The 18,847-nt window shown below is 35.1% G+C and overlaps 1 pseudogene; it reads right to left on the bottom strand.

Annotated features, from left to right (window-relative positions):
* Positions 1-2,520, bottom strand: LOC144373571 (solute carrier family 35 member G2-like; annotated as a pseudogene).
* Positions 2,521-18,847: the final 16,327 nt, after the last annotated feature.

Raw genomic sequence — 18,847 nt, 5'->3', positions numbered from 1 at the left:
TGAAGTATATAACATAAAGACATTATAGGTAAACATTAAGTTGGCAGTGTACATATTAATAACTGAGCATTAACAAAATTACAATAACCAGGTATTATTTAATGGGAGAGTCTAGTATTTCCTGATAATCTTGCCTTTTTAAATTCCTCCAATAAAGTTTATAGCCAGCGAGGACAAATACACTAATCATAATGATCACCCCTCCAAAGACATCATACACACTAGGAAATATGTGTAACACTAGAAGCTGCAGGACCATAGCTACCACAATCTCCAGATGCTGTACTATGCTGACCAAAGCTGGATGGAATTTGTCCAAGGCATAATAAACTCCTAAAAATGCCACAGTAGAACAGATGCATATAGCAATGAGATAACTCCATGTTTCTCCATCTAATAGAATGATGGGTTCTTGAAGAACAAACATAGTAGACACTCCCCAGATTGTCCCAGTCCAACCAAAGGTAAACAGTGCAGTCCACATGCTGATCTTCTCCCTGATGGATCTGTATACTATCATAGAAAGAGCAGTGGTCAGTCCAGCCATCACAGTCATAGTGTACCCAAAAGCTTCTTTCCAGGCATTTAACAAAGAATTTTCTTCATCAACAATGTTGGGAATCATGACAAGACAAACACCTAAGATGCTGCAAACAACCGTTGCCATGTCAACATAAGCCATTTTCTCATCTACAAGTAAAAATGCCAAAATGGCACTGAACACTATGGTTGTGGCTCGCCACATAGTGGTGCCATTGCTGGGAGGAACTATTGAAAATGATGTATAAGCACAGGTGATAGAAATAACATTGCATACACCATAAGAGTCGTAATCTGTATCCACCCGGTCCAAAGGGAGGTTCCTGCTAGTAACACACAACTAACACAGATAAGACTTGCTTGACAGAACAGATAAAAATCAGTTCTAAAGATGGAACTTTTGAACAGTCAGAAACAAGCCTAATGATAAGGGCTACACATCCATGAGCCAAAGCAGATCCAAACAACACTATCCACATTTTTCAGGATTGAAAAATATTTTTTTTCGGCAAAGCTCTGAAATTGTCCGATCTCGTTGGTCATTGGGTCTTCTGTTGGTGGAGGCTGAGTATCCAGGGTTCCAAAGAAAGTTCTTCCTTTTCTTTTCATTTCACTCAGCAAACCTTTCTTTGGATTTTCTTCCATAAAATTTCCATAGTCTTCTTTGATTTCTTCATATCCATCTTCCCCAGGCTGGGGATAATGAGAAGTATATTTCACCATCACTGTGTTGGGATATATTTTCACCCATTTTTTAACTGGATATTTTTTGGATGGAGAAGTATCCATTTTTTCAGATAATCAATTCTATTAAAAATAAAAGAGACAAATGTCATATTCATTTCATTGAATAAAGAATTTCTGTTATAATAATATGCACCACTTCAATGACAAAAAGAGATTATAACAGGAGTCTATAAAAAATATAGGACAAGATGATCTGGAAATATGCTTATCACATGTATGGAGCACAATGGAATCTTCTACCCTTTTTTTACTCCCATCTTAGATTTGTCCCAATTTCTCATCCTACTTATTCTTGTCTGATCCAGCTTTATTTCTCAGCTTTACATGACATAATATTTTTTCCATTCTTTCATTCCTACCCATTTCTCTATTCATCCAAAAACACAGAGAAATCAATAACAACTTAAATCAAACTTTTCTTTTTCATTGTGACCATTTGTCTATGTTATAAATTATAAGTAGATGAGTCCAAAGTCCTTTGTGTAATCAATTTGGTATAATGCCGGAATCTACCTTATATCACCAGTTATAGTGATTTTACTCTATATTTGTCATACACTTTCAAATATAAAAATACACTGAAATTAAAAAATAAAATGAGTTTAGTAGTATATGAATTGTTGGTGAGAATAAAAAATGTACAACTTTTCTGAGAAGTAGTTGAGTAACATATATTGAGATCCTGTATTAAGCAATATCCCTGCATCATATATTGAGATCCTGTATTAAGCAATATCACCATGAAAAGGTGATTACAAGATGCTTTTTACATTCTGAATAAAAAGAGAAGGGAAGGAAATAGAAAAGAACTGGTTTTGATGATATGTACCTATAATCCCAACTAGTTGGAGGCTGAAGCAGGAGGACTGCAAGTTCAAAGTCAGCCTGGAAACTTAGTGAGATCCTGTCTCAAAAAAAAAAAAAACATTTAAAATGGGTGGGGCTGTAGATGCCCTGGGTTCAAACACAATTACCACCAAAAAAAAGTAAGAAAACTTATTTATATTTCCTTATATAAAAAAATTATGGCTGAATATAAACAAAATAAACTAATAGTGGTTGGGGTGGTACAGGGAAGAAGAATAGAAGAAAACCTTTTTGTAGCATACTTTTACATATTTTTATTTTTGAATCATGATATTGTTAAAAAATTAAATTAGAAACTAATGTAGGGGCTGGGATTGTGGCTCAGCGGTAGAGCGCTTGCCTAGCATAGGCAGGACCCAGGTTCAATTCTCAGCACCACATAAATAAATAAATAAATAAAGGCATTGTGTTGTGTCCATCTACACCTAAAAAAATAAATACTTAAAAAAAACTAGTGTAAAATTTCATCTGTTAGTTAAGGAAAAAAGAGCATACAAAATGTGTGAGGAGGGGCTGGGGATGTGGCTCAAGCGGTAGCGTGCTCGCCTGCATGCGTACAGCCCAGGTTCAATCCTCAGCACCACATACCAACAAAGATGTTGTGTCCCTTGAAAACTAAAAAATAAATATCAATCTTTCTCTTAAAAAAAAGAAAAAGTGTGAGGAGGTATATGCAGGATCATTAAAGCTAACAAAGATAACCCTTTATACAATGGAATATTATGCTATGGATCCATTAAAAATGACAATGTGGATCTTTACTAACATGGAAAGATGTCTATGACATGTTGTTGAATAAGAAAAATATTAAGCTTCATTTTGTTAAATAAGGAGTAAAGAAATAATGTATATAAAAAAGAAGCCACAGTGCCAGCATACAATAAACTCTCAATAAGTATTAGCAACAAATTTGATTTCTTTCATCTATAATTATCTTATGAAACATTATGTGTTTTTACACTGGATGATTCTTTCTTTTAGACCAGTATTTGCTCATTCAGTTATCTTTCTTTCCTTCCTTTCTTCCTTTGAAAAATTTTCTAATTCCTTTCCAGTGACTCCTTTTCTTCCCACTAAAAAGTAGAAAATGAAAGAGAAGAAAAAGAAATTTTTTTTGTCCTCATGACTCTCTGGTTCCTTGCCCAAACTCATCAGTTTCAGGATCTTAAGCCATGGCCCAGAAATCAAATCTAATTCTGTTCTTTGACACCATCTGGAGAGCCAACTGTTCTATTCTATTTACTCTTTTTCCTTTTAAAAGGGACTGCCTTTGGCTGGAAAATCATGGGGAAAAAAACACCATCCATTCCCCCAAGTCCTTCAGTTTCTTAGCATGGACCTATCCCTTGTAGCCCTTCCAATATGCCCCTATCAGACTAATCTGACTATTCTTTATTTCCAACTTCTAGAACATTTCACCTCAAATCATGGTTTCAGCTTTAATAATCTCAAATTGAATTAATAGCCTTGTTCTCCTGAGTAGATTTTCCTTTTCTATTTTCTCATTTATATTTGTGATGTCACCATTCTTTTAGACCCTCAAACTAGAAATCAAAGAATACTCTAAATTATCATTTCTGCCATTACACTCCCATTTGGTCATCAATATTACTGTTTTTGTCTTTGAAATATTCCTCAGATTTTGTCTTTTCCTCCAATTCCATTTTACTTATATGATTCTGGGTCAAGTTATTGTCCATTCCTATCTAAAATAACTGCAACCACATCCCATTACAGTTGGATATGAAAGAAACCACTGAAAAGCTTATGTGTTGGTAGCAATCAATATTAATAGGTGAACTGATTAAATTATTATGGTTGTAACCTCATCAGTGGATTGATCTATTTGATGGATTATTAATTTGAATGGTCTAATAGGTGGTAACTGAAGACAGGTGGGGCAATGCTGAAGGAAGCTGGTCACTAGGTGTATGCCCTTGGGGATTATATCCTGTCCCTAGATTTTTGCTCTCTTTCTCCTTCCCAGCAGCTATGAGCTCAGCAGCTTTCTTCCACCATGCCCTTCCTCATTTCAGACCCAGAGCATGGGGAAAAAAACAAACAAACAAAAAAACGCCATGAATCAAGCTGACCATGAAGTGAATCTCTGAAACTATGGGCTGAAATAAACTTTTCCTCCTCTGAGTTGCTCTTATTAGGTATTTTAGTCACATTGATACAAAGTGGACTAACACAGAAATTGATATTGAAAGTGGGATCATTGCTGTGGCTAACCTGACCATTTGGTTTAGAAGCCTTTGGAACTGATTTATGGAAGGAGTTTGGAAAAGTTCAGAGACACAGGCTGGAAAAACCTTAGAATCTTGTAAGCAAAGCTTAATGAGCAATTCTGGTGAGAGCTCAGAAGACCACAATATATATAGGAAAGTGAACAGTAAAGACTGTGCTCATGAGGTTTCAAAAGGGAATGAGGACTCTATTGGGAATCGGACTAGAGGCCACATATGTTACTTTCTGACAAATAACTCATCTACATTTTGCCCATGTCTTGAGACTTTGTATGTGAGGCCCAAATTAAAGGTGATGGACTTGTTAATCTGGTAGAGGAAATTTCAAGGCAGCACAGCATTCAGGAACTGGCATTGATATTGTTGGATGTTTGTTATCAGGTTTACTATGAGAATAACCAGCAGAAAGCAGAGAAGATTTTAAAAATTGCAGTTTGACCATAAAGGCATGTGAAAAACTGGATACAAGGAAGGTGTGGTTGTTGAAGAAAGTACCTCCACTAAAAAGAAGCCAAGTACCTTCCACAAAGAAAATAGAAAATATGCCTTGAGGGAATCTCAGCAATCAGCAAGATCACACCCACAGCAGGCTCAAGGGTAAAATGTCTTTCTCTGATAAAAGACCTTGGATGGGGTCACCTGCTCACACAGTGGTGAAGAGAAAGTTTTCTCCCCAGGATTAATTTTACTGCATTCAGCTTCCCAGACACTCAGATGCTACTGTATCCATGGTCCAAAAAGACCTGGCCACTGCTTTATCTGGTAGTATATCTTGTTGGTATATACAGGAATGCAGGACGCTAGAGGTTTAGATTCACAAAGGAAGACCTGGGAGGCCAAGCAAAATGTGACAAGGTCTAAATCTCTGTGAGGGCAATGCATGAAACTGAGAATTAAGCCAAAACTGTAGTGAAGAGCCCCAAGGATTAAGAGATGCCAGTAATGTGGAACATCTGCAAAGAAAAGCTGTTGGCTGCAGAGAGAGCTAACCTAAGAGGAAGGCCATCTGGGCTGCATCTAGGCCTTACCAACAAGGCCATAAAGGTGGGACAGCCCAAGCCCTTTGGAGTTCACATCTCATCACCAGGTACACAGGATGCCAAACAGGGAACCTAATGTTTACTTGGCTGAGTTTTGGTCTTGCGCTGGTTCCATCCCTTCTTTTTAAGCACTTATTCCTTTCTTTTGGAATGGGAATTCTTATTCTTTGCCACTATATATATATTGGATGCATGTAACTGGCTTTTGATTTTTTTAGGGTCTCACAGCCAAGAGTTTGCTTTGAGTCTTGAAGGAGACTTTGGATGTAGATTTTGGAGGCAATGCTGGAACTGTTAACACTATGAGGACTCTTGGAGATGAACTGAATGCATTTTGTACTGTGAGATAAACATGAGATTTTATGGGTCTGGGGCAAAATATTATGGATATGAACTGTTCCCTCAAAAGCTCATGTGTCAGAAATATGATATCCAATGTAACAATGTTCAGAGATGAAATGATTAGATTATGAGAGCTTTAGCTTCATAGTGGATTAATCCATTTGATTAATCTATTTGATGAATTAATAATTTAAATGGATTACTGGGTAGTAAGTATAGGCAGGTGGGATGAGGCTAAAGGAAGTAGATCACTGGGAGTGTATCTTTGGGGATTATTTCTTATCCTGGGTCAAGTTGCTCCAATTGGGCAGGTTTCCTCTACCACACACTTCCACCATAATGTTTTTGCCTCATCTTTGGCCCAGAGCAATGGAGTAGCCAATCGTAGGTTGAACCTCAAAAACCATGAGCCCAAAAGAAACCTTTCCTTCTCTAAGTTGTTCTCATTAATTATTTTGGTCACAATAATAAAAAATAACTCAAAGACATCCTAACTACCCTCTTTGAATCCCAATCTTTCTCTAAAACCCATCTATATTTTTCCATTGTCACATTACTCTGTTTTTAAAAGATTCAAACGAAACAAAAACTTTCCTCAAAGCTTTCCTCAAGGAAAGAACCTAGAGTTCATTATAGACCTACTCTCTCCCTTATCAAATTTCAACTCCTCTGCCTCTATCTCAATACTCTGCTTAATATAGCACCTATCAATAATTAGTTCCTTAACACAAAAACTTTGCTCTGAGCAATTAGTCCAGCAATCCCTGACCTCATTCCATATGTGCACATATCATTTCCTAAGCCTTTATTTTCACTGACTCCCTTTTGCTCAAACTTTTTAAACACTGCTCATCTTTTAAGGTCCAATACAAATTCTATCTTTAGAAACAAGCTTTTCCTGACTTCTCCAGCCATTTGGTTCCTCCTCCTCCTCCCCCTCTTCCTTTTCTTCCTCCTCCTGCTTTTTTTAAAATTTTTTAGGTATAGTTGAACACAATGCCTTTACTTTATTTATTTATTTATTTGTGGTGCTGAGGATCAAACCCAGGGCCTCACACGTGCTAGGTGAGTGCTCTACCACTGAGCTCCAAACCCAGCTCCCTCCTCCTCCTTCTTCATGACAGGTGACAGGTCTGTGGTGACATCCTCTATGAGGATAGCTCCCTGCAGGGCTTAACAGATGTATAACAATACCAGAACTAGATGACAGCTCACTTGATCTAGGTTAGAAAAAATTCAGGGCACACAAGGCTGAAGAAGTTTTTCACATTCAGCTAAAATCAGCTTAAACAAGGGTCATCTGGGTGAGAGAGAGCACTTATTCTGGACTGAAAAACATAAGCTTCCCCCAGAGGGTGTGGGTCAAGGATGTTTTGAGGGAGTTGAGCTAGCTTTATGCTGAGGGTGTCACCAGCTGAGTTGGGAACAAAGGCTGCATATTTGTTGAACTAGGAAAGGTGATACTGGACTCCAGAGTGGAGGACACTGGGAGGAGCAAGTAGTATGTGGTCCAAGGGACTAAGAAGAGTTGGGCTGAGCTGAGCTACAGGAGAATGGGTCTATCTGGGTTGCAGGAGGGGGGAAAAATATCATACCTAAGGGACTTGGAGATGAGATGAAGTAAGGAGGCCCAATGGGATTGAGCAAGGAGAAGAAGTGAGACGAGATGCACCAAATAGGAGGGCTAGCCCAAGTTTGAGCTACAGATTCAGGTGGCAGTTCTAGAGCAGTTAAGTTAGGGAAGGGACAGCCAGGAGCTGCCTATCAACTGTGCAGGAGCTGCAAAGAGTCAACAGCTAGCTCTATAAGGGAAAAGATTCAAAAAAAGAAAAAAGAAAAGAAAAGAAGAACAGAAGCTATTGAAAAGGAGAGGTAGAGAAGAGTTATCAAACTGGTTAGAGCTGAGCTAAATATTCAGTTTCCCATCATCCTGAAAGCAACTGAACCTGCTCATTGAGATACAAAGCCTGGATCCTCAGTACTCAGTGGTTAGTGATTTCAGTAGACCATAAACCTTGTATTACCAGGAAAGGAAAAGGTTAAAAGGGATTTATGTGGCAGTTTTCAAACAACTCAGTTGATTTGGCTTGTGTAAAGGTGATGATGCCTGATTTGGAACAGAGCAATTTATGTTGTTATGCTTTAAAATCCATCCTGGCACACTGCTGAATGTGTCAGCTGGCAGCTAAGAACTTGCTGGAATGCAAGTTTTTAACCATTTATAATTAACATTTCCCCTTCCAGAAAAGAGGTTTTCTAATCTCTTAAGTAGTAGGTTTACCAATTTGCATAAAATATGGCATTATCAATGAACACATACTTACAATATATCACTTTCCTACTATCTTTAAAATAAAGTTGTTTTTTAAAAGCAGAATCAGTTTGCAGTCAATCAGCACCTTCACATTCATCTATGCTAGGTGAATCTGTTCAGGGTGAGAAGAAGCCATCACTAGAAAGGGGAGAGGCAGGAAAAAAATATGCCTTTTTCTATTTTCATGATCGTTTTTGAATGTATGTAACCAATTTGGTTAGATACTAATTAAATATAAAAAAGAAATTGCTGGGCTGTTTCAATATGCTTGTTAAAGTTGTACTTCTTGGTTGTTTATCATTTATCTCTTATGAGAGAGCATAAAACAGCCCAACTGAGTTCAAAGATTTCCAACCCTCCACAACCCCTGAACAAAGAAGTAACACACCAGGGTCAACAGAATCTATTCTAAAATCCCTCAAACACTACATATTCCACCTGCTCACATTTACCCTGTTCTTGCTGCTGTTTATCTATATGAAAGTCAAGCCTGAAATCCTCTGTGGGGGTCAAGATTTATGGAAATGCCCAATGAATTAGTTCAAAATTTTACAAATTTAGTTTGGTTTGGTGATAACTGATTCTTCACACATATCACTAAAATTACAACTCAGTCACCTCTTGCCATATGACATATTTCATTAAAAATCACTTAGGAAGGACTGGGATTTGAGCTCAGTGTTAAAACGCTTGTCTAGCATGTGTGAGGCACTAAATTGGATTCTCAGCACTGCATATAAATAAGTAAAAATAAAGGTCCATTGACAACTAAAAATATTTTAAAAAATTATTTAGGATAGGCCATTAAGAAATGGTTATCAGATCCCCTCTTCTTTCAGAACAAACCACAAGTCAAATTTTGAATGAAATGATAATATTTGGTTGGTTAACTAATATACTTAGATTTATTAAAATTACTCCACTCCTTTAATGTCTATAGGACAATACACATATACACACAGATGTAGTACATGGTCTAAGAGGACTAATAAGTTTTTGTTTGTGTGTGTGTGTGTGTGTGTGTGTGTGTGTGTGTGTGTGTGTGTGTAAATGCTACTGCAAAGTTGAAAGAGACTTTACCACGTTCTTTCATTTTTAAGGACATTGTATATAAAGGACAAGTGTAATGTCATCAAAAGTTAACTTTGCTAGCAACATGTATCAAAATTTTAAATGTGTGAACTCTCTGACCCAGTCATTCCACTTCCAGGAACAGCTTCTAAGGAGGTTATTGTAAAGTACAGGAAGGGTACATGAAAGGCTATTCATCATGGTTTCCTTTACACATGAAAAATTGGAAATAACCTAATTATCTTATCAATGGGGAGCAGTTAAATAAAACCATCAATGTAATTTTATATAGATATCCAAAAGGATAATACACGAGTAAGTATATATTTACATAAGAAACTTTTGATGGAATATTTATGAATAAAACAAAAGGTATAAACGAGTGGTCATGGTATGGTTTTATTTATATAAAACAATCTGTGTGTGTATATGTATACTTCTGGAAGTATATGCATTATTCAGTATTTTCTTCTTTTTATTTTTTTCTATATGAAGCATGTAAATACTTTTTCTACATATAAGCATATTTAAAGTCAGGAAAAAAAACTATTTTCACCAAAGAAAAAAAAAATCACTACACTGGATTCTAGTCAGAATAGAATAGTCACCCAGGAAGCCAACTGTAGCTCTTGTATTTCTGTGCTTCTGTGGGAAAGAAAACTGTGGATAAACAGACCATGTTACAAGAGAAAATTTGAATGAATAGAACCCAAACCAAAACAGAGGTGAAAGACTTCACAAACTAGAGAGGTTGCCTTTATTGTTGTGTTTGAAAGACTTCAATGTGTGTATGTATGTTACTATATTTTCATGACTAACCAAAATATAATGTAGATTCCAAATGGCAGCAAAGAATATAATATAATTATCATTGGCTTTTCTTACATAAGTTACCACCCCATAAATCTTCATGTTAATGTGGAAAAATATGACCTGAACAGATGGACTTCATGCTGTTCTCAAAAACATGCACAGATTTCTAATCTTCCGGACCAGGAAATGAAGTCAGCACTACAGCAGTAGACACCATCACCGACTTCTAGAATTTCAATTTAAGAAGATGATAACAAAAGCAACATTTCCCTCTTTAGAAACAGAGTACAGTGATATGTTTATATCTTAATGGAATGTGCCCTTGATATAATAAACCATAGTAGAACATTTGTCACACATGAATGCTAATTGTCTGGTTCCTGAACCTTACCAATTTTGAGACTCCTCTCAATGTGGTTCTTGGCAGTGTTTGGCTGCCTCTAACCTTGATCCTCTAGGCTTCTAAGGAAAAACACATCACTGCCTGGTTAAACCTTCATCTCATCAGCCCAAGGCCTCTTATCCATGAGAATCTTCACAGAAGCAATTTCATAAATAGATGCCCTTTGGGCTTGAAGACCCAATATAGGACTCTCTACTGAGTAATTACCTGCTTGGAGATTTGAATACCTGCTCCACAACTTTCCAGTTGTTATGGTTTAAGGTCTGGTATAGTGATGCCCCCTGCTTCACTCTTCCTGCTAAGGATTGCTTTAGCTATTCTGGGTCTCTTATCTTAGCAGATGAATTTCATGATTGCTTTTTCTGTTTTTATGAGGAATGCCATTGGGATTTTGATTGGAATTGCATTAAATCTGTAAACTGCTTTTGGTGGTATGGTCATTTTGATAAGATATTAATTCTGCCTAACCTAGAGCGAGGTAGATCTTTCCATCTTCTAAGGCCTTCTTTGATTTCTTTCTTTAGGGTTCTATAATTTTATTTATACAGATCTTTTACCTCTTGTTTTGTGGGTAGCTTTCAGAGAGGTGGCAAATAAAAATTCTGAGGGTCCTTGGTAACTAAAATATACGAGTTTGGATGATGCATTTATATATATATATATATATATATATATATATATATATATATATATATATATATTACTGAGAAGTTAGCTTAGGCTTCTAAACTAAAAAAAAATGTGGATTTTTGGATAACTTTAAAATATCCATTTCAGCTTACTATCATTTGGATGACTGGTTAAGACTGTGTGCATGGCTTGTAGACTTTAAGATACTGTGTGCACAAGCACAGATTCAAGTATTTTTGACATAATCCTAGAATTTCTGGGGCTGCTATATATTGTTAAGATTTTAATTTAAAAAATATTAAAGTAAAGAAAAAATATTTTAATAGGTAATTATATTAAATGGCAAATGAATGTTTAAAGAAATCATTAAAAAATTAAAAATTATTAAAATGTGAATTGCTCCAGGGCAAGGGCTTAAAAATCAGTTAATTAAGGAAATCTTCATTTACTTCCACAAGAATAGGGTTCATTTTCACAAACAAATAATAAACTTTTAGGTAAAGTGTCCCAATATAAAAAATGTTAGCAAATATCTCAAACTTATTCCCACTTTGAGTAGTACAACTAATTACAGAAAAACCTGTTCTTGAGGCACTGTGATGTAGATACTTGAAGAAGAGACAGATCTGCTCATTATCAAAGTTAATCATCCAGGTGCAACAACTGCCCAGTGTATGATTTACATTCGTGCTGTAGCACAACCACAAATTAGTACATAATGGACTTTTAGGTTCACCTGCCAATAATCAAAGCCACTAAGTTAAATCCACGATAAAAAAAGCAAAAAATAGGGGCTGGGGTTGTGGCTCAGTGGTAGAGCGCTCGCCTAAAACGTGCAAGACACTGGGTTTGATCTACAGCACCACATAAAAATAAATGAAATAAATGTGTCCAAATGCAACTAAAAAAAACAATTAAAAAAAACAAAGCAAAAGGTACACATATAACCAATATGTTTGTATTATGAAAATAAAAGATCCTACTATTATAAAATATACAGTAGTAAACCATAATAAGAATGTGTTTCATAAGTAAGTTTTTATGCTTATAAATTCTCATTAATTTGAATCTTTGTCAAAATAAATTTAACAAGTTTTAAAAAAATTTAAAAAATTTAAACTTTAACTGTAAATATAACTTTCATAATCACTATAGATTACTGTTTTTTATGGAGAGAACAGGGGGAAAAAACCATGAAAAGTGGGGAGGCATTTTAAAGGTGATACTACAGAACATTTAAATTATAAATGTTGAAAAGGTAAGATTGGAACTCAAAATTTTAAAAGAAAAAAATTAGTAAAATGAAATATCATTACCTGGGGAGCTTTTTATTTTAAGGGTGAGAGAGAAAGAGAGAGAGAGAGAGAGAGAGAGAGAGAGAGAGAGAGAGAGAGAGAGAGAGAGAGAGAATTTTAATATTTAGTTTTTAGTTATTGGAGGACACAACATCTTTGTTTTTGGTGCTGAGAATCGAACCCAGGATGCACGCATGCCAGGTGAGCGTGCTACCGCTTGAGCCACATCCCCAGCCCTACCTGGGGAGCTTTAATAAACTTCATATACTTTCCCAATTTCACCACCTAGTTGTGAATCATCTTTTCACATATCAGGGAAAAATAGATATATCAAAAGACATACCCTTCTCAGGAATATAATTTATAATGTGTAAAGTTCATGAAGCTATGATAGCTGAGTAAGGTGATATGCACATTTTTTAATACTCTGTTCAATTACTACTATTCTCTTCTACTAACTCTAAAACCACAAGAAAACAAAATACATGAGTTTTGAAAAATAACTCACTTTTTGTGAAGGAACTCTCCCGCTGCCACAGCAACAGGGCGATGTGCTGAATAAACCAAGTGGTAAACATTTTCACAGTCTTCATTGGAAAGGGCTTCTTCACTTCCACTGAAAATTTCAGAAAGTTAACAGCTGAACCAAAATAAGCACATATTTTCAGTTCTACTATTATTTCAAAATTTGAAAGTTCAACATAAAAGTTGAAGGCACACTGATTTTAGTTTCCGCCTTATCTTACTTTGAAAGTACTATTTCACTATATAAAAGACACAATCATTATAAAATGTTCAGAATATGTAGATAAAACAGGGAGAAAATAAAATATATATTACTTCCACACACACATATTCTTATACAATGACTATTCAGCTCTTTAAATGTGCATAAGATTTTTGTTGATATGTTCTGGCAATATTTTTGTCCTTGTTTCAGAGAAATTACTATGCTATATAAGTCTTTTTTCCAGAACTGTATTTTTAAAATTACATTTTAGCGCCATATTTACAGTACTATTTGGTGTTCTTAATAAATGGATTCTGTAGGAAAAACCATTTCTTTCTCAACTTTCTATTTAGGCATTCTTAAAAAGTCTGCATCATTTTTTAGTTGGTCATAATATGTCTTTAAGTACTCCCCCCACCAAGAATATCCATATTATGACTGTTTTAAAATGTCTGATATAATTAAAGATTAACAACAACTATATGGGAAACAAAAAAATGTACACATTTTTGACAACATGTAAGGGTTTAGAGCTCATGCCCCAAATTGACATCTGCAAATGCCTCAGGAACTAGGATGTTGAGGAATCTATCATATAAAATTAGAATGACCTGGTCAGGAAAAATAAAAATCAAGGATGGTAGTCAGCCTAGAAACATTTTTTCCTCAATAATCTCTGTTCCAATATTATAAGCCAAAAAAACAGAGTAGTGTTAGCAAACAAGACAACTGTCAATAGGTGCTGGGAAATAACAGTAAGTGTAAGTAGACTGGCTAGTCCATAAACTTACTTTCTTTATCTGTCCATTCCATATTCTTGGGGTTATGAAATTATAATTGAAAGACACAATTTTAAGACTACCAAAGAACATTAGATTATAACAAGAGGCTTTTTGCTCTAAAGCACAAATGTCTCTATGTCCAATTTATACCAAAAATTATAAGGAGGGGTATAAGGCTAGGGTTGTTTCCCAAGTTAGATATCATTAGTCCACTGGCTAATACCCTCAAAAATTAACAGTTTAACATCAAAACAAAACAAAACAATTTAACATGACATCTTAGGAACCCAAGCTCAAAAATGAAAGGAAAACAATGTGTATCAAATAGATGGACGGAATGTAACAGGATGTTATATTTAACTTTACCTGAAGTTTTGGGAGTTTTAGTATGGCAGAGATCTCACAAATCAAGTAAAACAAGGTCAAATTAATTTTTTCATGCACGTGGTATCAGACACAGAAAAGCGGGTTTGGGATGCTTAGCTTATTATCCAACAAAATAATAAGTAACTAGAAATTAGGAGACTGAGCAACATAATTGGTAGAAAAAATTTCTTCATTTTCTAACTTTATTTACTGGAATTGAACTTGGGGCACTACCACCGCGCTACTTCCTCAGGCCTTTCTATTTTATTTTGGGACACTGTCTGGCTAAGTTGCCTAAGCTGGCCTTGAATTTGTGATATTACTGCCTCAGGCTTCCAGAGTAGGTGCAATTACAAATAGGTGGGATTACAAGCAGTAGGTGGGGTTCCACCATATGTTACTAATATGGTTTCTTTAAAGACAGAGATATCAGAGTGTTGTGGTACTCTGAAGCCTTTCCCTAAGCTAATCTAGAACACCAAGTTTCAGAAAATTTCAATGAAAACGTTATGAATATCCCTTAAAATTATAAGAAATTTTAGAAACTAGTATCTGGTGCAGGGATTAAAGAGTTCTAAAGATAAAATGTTTGTGGAGCAGTCCACGGTAGGAGAAAAAAGAGAGTATGGATACCAGGGACTGCATAGTACTTCAACCATTCACGAATGGTCTTGATTTCCTTTAGGCCATGTATGTAATATTGAAAAGGAACATTTCTGAATAGATTTAAAAGAATCTACCCAATAGAACTACCTTTAGGGCAAACAACTTCCACACAGAAAACATAAATGCCAGGAGTTATAGAGATCTTTGAGGAATTCACAAAAGCACCAATGTCTCCAATGCATTTAGAATATCTGTCAGAACTATAGTGTTAACAATTTCATACTTAGATTAAGACATTATCTGCTCTTTCCACCCTTAATAAACATGCAGTTATATATGGACACAATGTCTTTAGTTTATTTATTTTTTTACGTGGTGCCGAGGATTGAACCCAGTGTCTCAAATGTGCAAGGCAAGCACTCTGCCACTGAGCCACAACCCCAGCTTGAATTCTATATTTTCTTTACAACTCTATTCTCACTCATTTCTAACCCAGTAGTTTATTCATTCATTCCCCACCAACCCTACTGGGAATAGAATCTACGCACTTATAAAACCACTCAATCTTGTACATTTGTGGGAAAAGTAGAATTTTTCCAGGCATACAAGTCTCAGAAGGTTTGAAAACACCCTTGAAGGAAGAAATCTAACTTATTTAGATAATCTTTGGAGACTGAAATAATTACTCTGCTGGAAAAAAAGGAAGAAGAAATATCAAAGTAAAAAATAAACGAGCTGTCTAAATGACCAAGTACTGAAACTAAATAAAAAAGGCAGACAGCCAGATATATATACATACAGTCTAATGATACAGATCTCATCTCAAATTCCAGACAATACCACTGAAATATATGAATGGTTAGAATGTCAGGATACTGTATTATTCAGTGCAAAGGTATCAATAGCTGGTTAAATTCACCAGAAAACCTAAGGGCCGAATACTTTAAAATAGATTTTAGAGGGGAAATAAAACTCTTCATAATTGATTATGAAAAATATTTTATGATCAACATTCAGGAGGAAAGGTAAGGCAACAATTATAAGACTTTTATACATTATCCTTAAAAAGTAGACAGGAAGTAATATGAATGAAACAATGTATAAATTCAACAAAATAAATATGTATACAATTATGTGCAATATGTGTATATATATTGTTTTCATTTACTTATTTTTTAGTGCCAGGGATCAAACTCAGGACATTGTGCATATTAGGCAAATACTTTACCACTGACTAACCTCCTCAGCTCTAATGTTTCTAAACATATTAATAAAATACAAAAATTGACCAGAACATTCAGAACATATTCTGAGATAACAGAATAAAATAGAAAGGAAAGCTTTAAACTTTTTTTTTTGTGGAAAACAAAAATATACTATTGAGTTCTCTATAATAAAACTGGAAAACAGAGATGTGCCATGGTTTCAGTAATAATGGCAGTTCCCTCTGATCCCAAACCATGCCATTACCTCTCCTATTTCAGTCAGCCAGATCCTGCTCCAAAGTAACTATGTATGGCAAGGCAGTAACCCAAAATAATAGACATACAGGAAAGATACAACTGGATCTGATGGAGTACACTATTGAGGCGTTGGAGAAATATGGAAAAGAATACTTCAACCCATATTAAGGAGTTTGGCAAGATGTATAACTCCACCTGGTATTACTTCATGGGGAGCAATTTTGTATTATGTGGTACATGAAACCAAACATTTTTTCAACTTCCAACTGGGTCAAACCGCTATTTTTCTATTAAAATCTGGTTAAAAGCATAGATTGTGACACATACCCAATGATTCATCCAAAAATGAAGACTGAAGACTAAATTTTGAATACCAAATACTGAATTCTTCAGTCCTTGCAAAGGGAACAGACTAATCTTTGAAAAATTTATTGTGTTTTGTACAGGTCATTCTCTGCACAATTTCATTATGGTGATAAAACAATTAGCACAATAGCTTAAAACAGGGTGTGGTGGTGCATGCATGTAATCTCATCAATTCAGGATGCTGAGGGAAGAGAATCACAAGTTAGAGATAAGCCTCAGCAATTTAGCAAGGACTTAAGCAACTTAGCAAGATCCTGTCTCAAAATAAAAAGTGAAAAAAGCTGGGGATGTGGTAAAGTAGTTTATAGCAGCTCAATTCACAATAGCTCAACTACGGAACCAACCTAGATGCCCTTCATCAGATGAATGGATAAAGAAAATGTGGTGTATATATATATACACAATGGAATACTACTCCCTAAAGGAATATGAAATTATGGCATTTGCAGGTGAATGGATGGGGCTGGAGAATATCATGCTATGTGAAATAAGCCAAACCCGAAACAGCAAAGACTGAATGTTTTCTTTGATAAGTGGATGCTAATCCATAATGGAGGTGGGGGTTATGGAAGGATGAAGGAAATTTTGACTGTGCAGAGAGGAGTGAGAGAAGAGGGTGTGATAATGTGAAGGATGGTGGAATGAAATGGACATTACTTCCCTATACATGTATGATTACACTACCAGTATGATTCTATACCATGTTCAGCCAAAGGAAAAAGAAGCTGTGCCACATTGTGTACAATGTATCAAAATCTATTCTACTGTCATGCATAACTAATTAGAAGAAATTTAAAAAATAAAATTAAAAAACAAAACAAAACTCTAGCCAGAGCAATTAGGCAAGAGAAAGAAATAAAGGGCATCCAAACTGAAAAAGTCATCATCAAATTGTCACTGTTTGAAGATGACATGATCTTAGGCAAATGCTTTACCACTGACTAACCTCCTCTTATACATAAAATCAACAACAAAACCTAAACACTCTGCTGGAAGAAAACAATTACAACTAATAAATTAACTCAGCAAAGTTGCAGAATACAAAAATCATCATTAAAAAAAAAACCTTCAGCAGCACTGCTATACACCAACAGCAAATTATCTGAAATAGGAATCAACAAAGATTTTCACCCAATAGCTTAATATAGAAATTATTCAAGAATCAGTAAAATCATGATTTTTAACCAGAAACAATTGGAAGAGACTGAAATTAAATTTTTATGGAATATACTTATTGAAATTTGACAAGAGAAATGATTACATTAAACATATGGAAATATTATGCACACATTTTTATACCAAGGGAGGCAATGCAGTCATACTTTAGAAATAATATAACTTTGATATGTGTAATTATAATTAACAATTGATTAAAATGTGATTTATTTGTAAATTAAAAAAAACATAGTAATCCAATTTATAATACTTACAAAAAATGGTAAAATACAAAAGGATAAGTTTAACAAAAAGGTGAAAGATTTCTACAATGCAATCTATAAAATTCCAGTGAAAGAAACTGAAGAGGGCACATGTAAATGAAAAGAGATCCCCTGGTTCATGGGTTGAAAGGATTAGTGTTTTAAAAATGTCTATACTGCCCAAAGTGATCAACAGAACTAGAAAAATAGAACTAAAATTTGTATGGGTTCACAAAATACCACCAATATCCAAAGCAATCTTCAATAAAAAGAACAAAGCAGGAGACATTATATTACCTGACTTCAAAATAAATTATAAAGCTGTAGTAATCAAAACAACACAGGACTGGAAAAAAAAGAGACATAGACCAATGGAACAAAACAGACTAGAAGTAAACACAAGCATCGATAGTCAACTAACTTTCAACAAAGATCAAAAGAATACACATGGGAGAAGAGATGGTATTTTCAGTAAATGGTACTAGGAAAATTGGATATCCACACACAGAATAAAATGAGACCCCCATTTCCCACCCATTTCAAAAATCAACTGTAGGAGCTGGGATTGTGGCTCAGTGGCAGAGAGCTTGCCTCAAATATGTAAGGCACTGGATTTGATTCTCAGCACCACATATAAATAAAAAATAAAGGTCCATCAATAACTAAAATGAATAAAATAAATAAAATTTAAAAAATTCAACTGTACATGGACTAAAAGACTTATGTAAGACATGAAATCGATAAAACAAAACAGGGGAAGTGCTTGAGGGATATTGGAAAGGCCAAGAATATTCTGGAGAGGACC

The sequence above is a fragment of the Ictidomys tridecemlineatus genome, unplaced genomic scaffold (assembly GCF_052094955.1).
Source record: "Ictidomys tridecemlineatus isolate mIctTri1 unplaced genomic scaffold, mIctTri1.hap1 Scaffold_4377, whole genome shotgun sequence".
NCBI classification, from domain to species: Eukaryota; Metazoa; Chordata; class Mammalia; order Rodentia; family Sciuridae; genus Ictidomys; species Ictidomys tridecemlineatus.
Note: the sequence above shows the minus strand (reverse complement) of the source record. Positions and strands in the feature narration are given on the sequence as shown.